Source organism: Tinamus guttatus, unplaced genomic scaffold, assembly GCF_059628265.1.
Source record: "Tinamus guttatus ecotype Peru unplaced genomic scaffold, ASM5962826v1 Tinamus_guttatus_pri_ptg000030l, whole genome shotgun sequence".
NCBI classification, from domain to species: Eukaryota; Metazoa; Chordata; class Aves; order Tinamiformes; family Tinamidae; genus Tinamus; species Tinamus guttatus.
In genome coordinates, this window is record NW_028288564.1 from 4,032,735 (window position 1) to 4,039,213 (window position 6,479).

The window sequence follows — 6,479 nt, forward strand, 5'->3', positions numbered from 1 at the left end:
GCAGAACCCAGTGATGTATGGGATTGTCTCCTTTCCTCCAGGTCATGGTGATGACAAAGATAGAGATGCTGCAGCTCAGAAATCCCCACATAAGTCCCTTTTGGCCCTCCTGGCCACACTCCCGGGCTTCATATGGGCTGGGCTAGTGGTCATTTGTATAGTTGATTCCCTGATCATTGAGAGCATACAGTGAGTTGTTGTTCTCCAACATTCCTTATACGTTTTATCTTTGACCAACCAGGCTTGTGTAGTGGTAGTATTGTGGAGTGTCTGGTGGGCTGTTGAGAGTACTCTCTTGAGAGGTGTAGTGGAAGCTCTCCTAGGAGGACTCTTCCTTCCTAGCAGTGAGGCCTCTTTCTTGAAAGCCGTTCACGTTGCAGACAAAAGCTGACTCCTATTCCTGGTTCTGCCTTCAGGCAGAACTTCAGGAAGAGTAAAGAGTAGAAGGCAGCAGTGCAAAAACAGGAAATGAAACAAAGAAGGATGAAATATCCATAAAAAATTGAGGATATCTGCATTTTCATGCATTTCCCCCAAACCAATTATTCCAACTGCCTTTGCCCCAGCTGCCAGAGGCAACATTAGACTTCAAATGGATATTCCACATAAAGTTATAGAACTGTTGGGCTACACAGGTGCAAGTCCTTGTCTCTTTTGACACATTGTTCTGAGCATAATGCACTCATGACAGGGTTGTATGAGTGAGAGAAATTGTCACATGCACTCCAACAAGGCATCCCCATGGCCCCAGTCTCAGATTGTTTTTCTGGATTGGTTTAAGGACGCAAGGTTTTATTAATCCAAAAGGAGGCATATGCATGAGATGTGGAATTCAAATGGCTATCCCTGAATCCCCTGGGACTGCTCTACTCAATCCTTTTGGACTGGGGCAGTGAGATGGGCAATAGGCTCAGTGAAGGATGGCTGTGCAGCTCCGAGAACCTGTGGTGGAACAGAAAAGCGAATAAGCCATATTCAAGGAAAGCACAGGATTTTGTGCATGTTTTTTCTAAAGATGGCCCAAATCAACTCCTCCCGTTCCCGAGGAAGGTGGTCGGACAGTTGCCACCTCTAAAACACATGTGACCCCTCTCATCAGCTTGCAGAAGAGGCAAAGGAATAAAACCCCTTGTAGGATCCAAGAAGGTCATGGCAGAGAGCAGTCCAGGAAACCTGCTGCTTCCCTGGGATAGATCACACAGCCCTGAGGAACCTGGGGAGGGAAGGGCGTAGGGAAGGAAAGGCAAGCGGTGAGATTTTACTCCTTGTAAAGAGACCAGTGCTGCACAGCTTGGGCTTCCCAGCACGTGAGGGCACGTGATGATCTTTCCTTGCTCCTTTTTCCTTCGGACGCGAGAGCCAGTAAGCCAAAAACTAATTAGTAGGTCAGAGTCTTCAAAACCTGCCTGGATGCTGCCCCGTGCCCCATACTCTTGGGTGTCCCTGCTGGAGCAGAGGGTTGGATTACATGATCTCTAGAGGTCCCTTCCCACAACAACCATTCTGTGATCCTGTGAGTCTCAGTGCTCTTCCGACAGGGAGCCAGACCCAACGGCTCGCAGGGCAGGCTCCGGAGCGGCCGCTGACGCCGGGAGGCCTCGCCCGGCCAGCAAAACCGCGGGCCCGACCGCGAGGCGGGAAAGCGCAGGGAGCGAGAGGCAGCGCCGAGCCCCGCCCCGAGCGGGCAGCGCCGAGCCCCGCCCCAGGGGCGGCTCTGAGGCAGCGGGGGCGGCGCCAGCAGGGAGGGCGGCCCAAGCCCCGCGGGGGCAGGAGCGGCCCCAGGGAGGGCGAGCGGCAGGAGCGGGGCGCGTCACTGCGGGCGGGGCGCGGCCGTTGGCGCAGGCAGGGAACAACCTGGGGTTGTTCCTAGACACACCTCTAGGGGTTTGTCTAGGGTAAGGCAGTCAAGCCCATATGTTAAGACTACCTCCACTAAAAAGAAAAGAAGGGTAATTGTGAGGAATGACCTTCTGAGGGCCCTATTTGCAAACCAGATCCTTCCCACAGGGAGGTCTCTCGCCTCCCGTGGGCCTATTTTTGGGACATTGCAAAAGAGGCTCCCAGGTCTCATCACTCCCTCTGACTACAATATATGATTTCTTTTCCAAGTTATTGATGATGAAGTTGACAGAAGACTGAAGTCCATCAAAAGGGGAGACCTCCCCCTCCATCATTTGAGGGGGTGGCAGTGCAGGTGGTGGTCTCTTCTGTCTCAGTGTCACAGAAGGATGCTGAGAGGAACAGAAAAAGCCATCTGCTTAACAGATGGCTAAGAGGCTGGTGTGAGCAGTTGAATTTGAGGGTTTTCAACCATGGGGCAGGCTTTACAGCACCTGGCCTCCTGGTGACAGATGGGGTTCAGCTGTCCTTCGGGGGGAAAAAAATCCTTGTTGAGGAGTTGGTGGGGCTCATTGAGTGCACTTTAACCTGGGCATGGAGGGGGATAAACCTGGGATCGCGTAGGGGAAGCATGCCAGGATTGGGGGATGTGGTGCATCTACACCACAGCACACAGCATGGACAACAAATAGGATCAGCTCGAGGCCAAGGGGCATCAGCAAAACATTGACACAGTCGCCATCACTGAAGCTTGTTGGGGACCACTCTCATGACTGGAGTGCTGCTTAGTGGATGAGGGAGAGGCTGTGGACATGGTCTGCTTAGACTTCAGCAAGGCCTTTGACACAGTCTCCCACTGCCTTCTCCTGGAGAAGATGGCAGCTCATGGTTTAGACAGATAAGAAGACAGACGAAGAACTGGCTGGTAAAAATCCACTGGCACCCACTCAGCAGTGGTGTTCCCCAGGGGTCACTGTTGGGGCTGATCCTTTTTATTATCTTTATTGCAGGCATATTGAGGAGCAGGGTCTCTGTGATGGTGAGCCAAAGAACTTCATTTAGGGTTAAACACAACTTACAGAGCTTCCAAGCCCAGAGCAGCCCCTGCCCTGCCTGGCAGCACGCAGAGCCCAGCAACCCAACCAGCCAATCAGGCAAGGGATCACGTACTGATCACACTCTAGGCCGCCCAATGAGCTGCCTGGTCACACACTGGCCGCCCGGCTGCAGCTCCTGCCTCTGCCGCTCAGCTCCCCCATCTGCCGAGGAGACACTGCCCGTCACTGGCTCCAGGCTGACTGCAACATATTCCCCTTTTTTGTTTTTTTGCCATTATGATTCCAGTGAGAATAATGAAGAAAGGGAGGAAGATGCCGCTGCTAGTGTCGGTCAGACCCATCATGCAGGAATCCACTGCGGGCCTTGATCTGTGGAGTCACAAGCATAGCCTCGCGCCCATGTTATCAGTTGTACTGCTTTTCCCAATGGCCCATCCCTGGGTTCCGCACCTCCACCATAGCTTTACTAGGTTGGGATCGTTCTTTTCCGACAAAATACCGTAGCTTTGGCGGGGCCTCGTTCGGTTTCCTTAACATCGTGGTAGCAGAATTCGTACTTCCACCAACCAACCCCTGCCATGGAAGCAGTAGGAACCACTAAGAAACCCTTTGTACGTTGGTCATCAGTCAGTTTGGAGATATAGGTTGTTCCCACAGTCAATAGTTGGTGGTTTCCAACAGCAACTGGTTTACGGATGGAAGAAAATTTCTCTTTTTTTGTTGAATGCATTTCTTCCTCCTGAATTCTTCTAAAAGGCATCTTCATCAATTCTTGCTGTTTCTCCAGCTGTTTGAGGTTATGGGGTTTAAGTGGTGATCCTGGTAGTGGCTGGCAATGTAGGGACGAAACAGTTAATGTAGAGTATACTAATAAACTAGTCAATACTTAGTCTCTAAGTGCAAGGTCTCTTGATAATTGGCAAGTCAGGAAGTTCTGCATGGAGGGGTTGCCTATCTACAAGGTCTCCTGATATATGGCAAGTCAGGAGGTTCTACATGGAGGGGTTGCTTATACAGATGTCCCAGTCAGCAATAAAATATAGATAACATTGACATGAAAGCAGAACAGGAAAACGGGAGGGGGAAACATTTTTGGGGTAAAAACAGTATAAAAAAGGGACGACCGAAGCAGTCGGGGTCCGTGGTGTGACCCCTGCGTGGGAAAGCCTGGACCCCAGCTAGCTGGTAATACTTATTATCTTTCTCCTGTTATTAAAAAGCACAATATATCGATGGTGTTTGCCTCTTTCTCCGTCGATTTGAAAACCGGACCTAACAGCAAAAGATGTCATTCACAGGGAAAGCCCTGAACCTATGTATAGGATGGCTGCATAACAGAGGTGTCAGTATAATCCCTTTATATTCACAAGTTGTGATTTCGGCTACGGAGACGATCTCGTGCTTAGCTTGTGGATGGCAGGTATACATCACTGTGCTTGATCCGGGTAGTTTTTCTCTGAAGCTACAAGGTGTGGCATTTCTCATTTCTACAGGATAGTATTGGGTCATTTGCTTTTCTGCATTTTTGTAGGTATCTCTTTTGCACTCTCTTTTGGATTTTCCTTTTCTTCTTGATCTGGTTCTGACAGTGGGTTCTTTATCATCATCTTCCCAAGACAGTATTCTTAGACGCTTATTTTCTGACGAGTTTCTTTCTCTTCTTAAAAAGGCGTTCCAACAATTCTCCTGGAGTAGGACCATTGTAGCCCTTCTCTTCTTCCTCACTGCCACTGGATATGAGCGGAAGGATATCCGCAGCGGTCATGATGATGTAGTTACACCATGATGTAGAGCACCACTCGCAGGCAGTTAACACTGCCTCCACTAAAAAGAAAAGAAGGGCACCTGTGGGGAATGACCTTCTGAGGTAACAGAGGGTCCAATTTGCCAGCTAGACCCTTCTCACAGGGAATCTGTTGCCTGTCTGAGGCCTGGCTAAGGGACATTGGAAAAAGGCTCCCAGGCCTTGTCACTCTCTCTGAGTACTATCTCTTACTGCTTTTCCATGTTGCTAGTGCTGAAGTTGGCAAGAGAAGACTGAAGTCCATCAAAAGGGACTTCAAGGCCTTGGGGGATAGGTTGAGGGAGTGCGAGTGCAAGTGGTGGTCTCTTCTGTCTCCTCAATGTCACAAAGATGCTGAGAGGAACAGAAAAAGCTATTTGCTTAACAGATGGCTCAGAGGCTGCTGTGAGCAGTCAAATTTGAGGGTTTTCAACCATGGGGCAGGCTTTACAGCACCTGGTCTCTTGATGACAGATGGGGTTCAGCTGTCCTTCAGGGGGAAAAGAACCCTTGCTGAGGACATGGTGGGGCTCATTGAGTGGGCTTTAAACTAGGTATGGAGGGGGATCGCCTAGGGGTGTCATGCCAGGGTTGGGGGGAGAGTCTAGCTGAAGTGCATCTACGACAATGCACGTAGCAAGGGCAACAAACAGGAGGAGCTAAAGGCCATGGTGCCTCAGGAAAACTTTGACACAATCGCCATCAATGAAGTTTGCTGGGGCCACTGTCATGACTGGAGTCCAGAAGGAACAGGCAAGGAAGGAAAGACGGTGGGGTGGCACTGTATTTTAGGGAGTGCTTTGAATGCACAGAGCTCCAAATATGTGATGGAAGAGTCCAGTGCTTGTGGTCAGGATCAGGGGTAAGGGCAGCAATGCTGATATCCTGGTGGGAGTATGCTCTAGACCACCCAACCATGATGAAGAGACAGACGAGGCATTCTACAAGCAGCTGGCAGAAGTCTCATAATTGGCAGCCCTTGTTCTTTTGGGAGACTTCAACCTACCAAATGTTTGTTGAAAATACAATTAGGCAGAGAGGAAACAGTCTAGGAGATGGTGTGGAGTGTGCTGAAGAGAAGTTCCTATCACAGTAGATAAGTGATCCTACCAGTGGAGGAGCCCCGCTGGACCTGCTCTTTGTGAACAGACTGCTGGGAGATGTAGTGGTCGGAGGCCATCTTGGGCACAGTGACCACGGAATGATAGCATTCTCAATTCTTGGTGAAGTCGGGAGTGGCGGCAGCAAAACAGCTACGTTGGACTTCCAGAGAGTGGACCTTGGACTGTTTAGGACTTTGGTTGGGAGAGTACCTTGGTATAAATTCCTGAAGAGTAAAGGGGTCCCGGAAGGTAGGATTTTTCTTAAGAAGGAAAACCTAAAGGCGCAGGAGCAAGCTATTCCTGTGTTCCAAAAGAGGAGCCGGAGGGGAATAAGATGGGCCTGGCTGAATAGGCAACTATTGCTGAGGCTCCATGAAAAAAGGAGGGTTTACAAGCTTTGGAAGAAGGGACAGGCAACTTGGGAAGAGTACAGGGACATCACTAGGGCATATAGGGAGGAAATTAGAAAGGGGAAAGCTCATATGGGATTCATCTGGACAGCGCTGTAAAAGACAGCAAAAAATGTTTCTACAACTACATGAATGAGGAGAGGAGGGCCAAGGAGAATCTTCATTCTTTTTTGGATGGGTTGGGGAACATGGTTCACCAAGGATGAGGATAATGCAGAGGTACTTCATGCCTTCTTTGCCTCAGTTTTTAACACCCAGATTCTCAAGGTATTTGCCCCCTTGGAAG

The 6,479-nt window shown here is 49.9% G+C and overlaps 1 pseudogene; it reads right to left on the reverse strand.

Moving 5' to 3' along the window:
• Positions 1-1,979: 1,979 nt before the first annotated feature.
• LOC148596128 (endoplasmic reticulum lectin 1-like) lies at positions 1,980-5,860 on the reverse strand (annotated as a pseudogene).
• Positions 5,861-6,479: the final 619 nt, after the last annotated feature.